The following is a 2,007-nucleotide window of genomic DNA, read 5'->3' on the forward strand; positions in this document are numbered from 1 at the left end:
AAAAATAGTACAATACTATATATAATAGTACGGTTGGCAACCCTAGCCTCAGGTGTGGGGTGCTACCCGCTAATTGTTTATCACATTATTTAATTATCAACTTCGAAATAACAACGAAAATTGAAGAAAGGCGTTCAACGCGTGCCACTGGGAAGATATGGGAATTAGCAGCGATCCGAAGCGCAGCAACAAAACGGACTCACTTTCCAGCGTAACCATTGAGCCACATCCGATAAATTCAGCCTCCACAAATGCAACTTAAGTTTCCGAAACTAGTACCAATGTGGTACCAGACATATCCGCTGCCACTATACATGATGTCACCGCTGTTGCTGCACCTAGTGCTCCTGCTGCACCTAGTGCTTCTGCTGCGCCTATTGCTTCTGTTGTGCCTAGTGTTCCTGCTGGACCAAGTACCCCTGCCGCACCTGGTGCTTCTGATGCACCTAGTGTTCGTGCTGCTGCTTTATACGCTGCCTTAACGCCTTGTGATCCCGATGCCACTTTATTTGCCGTTCGTGCCGCCGCTGTACATGATGTTGCTGTTCCCGATGCGCGTGCTACCGCTGCACCTTAAACTCCGACTGATGCCGGTTCCGCTGAAACCGTGCCTAAAATTAGCGGTTTCAAAACTGGCCCAAGAAGTCATGGAACTTCAAGGTCAGTTGCTACAAAAGCAAACTCACTCGAGTGTTCGCCTGGGAAAATACATCCATTTTGATGAACTCGTCGCGGCAGTTCCGAAGTTTAGTGGCGATAACCACTACAAAATCAACAGATGGTTTTTACTGTTCGCTGATGCCAATAGCTATAGCGAAAGGCATAAGTGTCTAGCACTGCGGCGGTGCATGACCGGAACAGCAAAGGAATTTATTCTGAATCAGGGCCTTATGGACTATTCTGCATTGAAGTCGTCGTTGTGTGCTATGTTCCGACGCAATTGCTCGAGGCAAGAGATTTACCGTCAATTACGGTCACGCAAACTCAAACCCTCGTGATCCTGCATTAGCTATGTCGTCGCAATGCAGTCGATAGTCGCACAGAAATTTTGGAGCCGGAGTTAGTTTGCATCATCATCGATGGGATCCCTGATAGTAGCAACAACATCAGCATCCTTTACGGTGCTGATTCCGTGAGTGAACTCGTACGGCGAATTGAACGCTAAGAACAACGCCGCCAGAACTCTACGTCACGTAAACCACTGTTCACTATGGCATCATGGAACTTGAAGCAAAGGCGCCTAAGGCAGTGGCCACTGATGATTTGACTACAGAGCGCTGCTTCAACTGATCGTGATTTGGCCACTAACAGAGTAACTGCCCAATGCCACAACGACCATCAGGTTCGTGTTTTACGTGCCACCAGTTAGGACATATGCACAAAGATTGCCCTAGGAAGAAGAACCAACTCACGCGTGTTGCTGCCATTTCCGGTGATGACTATTACTATGTGGGAGATAAGCAAGAGGTAAGTGTGGTCTTTTGTGAATTAAATCGAAGCAGATGGTCAGGTTGCAATGGGGTATAGTCATTCCGCTGGGTACGCAGGTACCGTTGCACGGCTACACTCTATCCCGACTCTTGCGTCCTCGTTCGCGCACTCTGGGCAACGTGAACAACCCATGAGCGAGATGCGGTAACCAATCCGAGTGGAGCCTTGGGTCACGGCAGAAAGAGAGGGAGCTTCGGTGGGCCACCCGACTTATTCGGCTCACTGAAGTCTGCAGCGTCCGTTCACCAGTAGGTGCTGCTGCTAGCGAGTGTCTGCTTGGAGCAAGCGGCTCGCTATATAAACGTGTATTTGGTTGTAAAGCCACCCCCGTCCCAGCAATGGGTTGTGCGCTGGGTTTGGGACCCGCCATGTAAAAACCACTTCCATTAAACAAGAAAGGTAAAGCCTTGGACCCCCTCTTATGATGACGACTAGAGATGGGCACGGGCCTAAATTTTCAGGCCCGGCACGGCACGAGTGCAAAATCAACTTTCAAAAACACGCACGAGCCCGCAC

This window comes from Rhagoletis pomonella, unplaced genomic scaffold (assembly GCF_013731165.1).
Source record: "Rhagoletis pomonella isolate Grant_MI unplaced genomic scaffold, Rhpom_1.0 Rhpom_scaffold_00002, whole genome shotgun sequence".
In the NCBI taxonomy this organism is placed as follows: Eukaryota; Metazoa; Arthropoda; class Insecta; order Diptera; family Tephritidae; genus Rhagoletis; species Rhagoletis pomonella.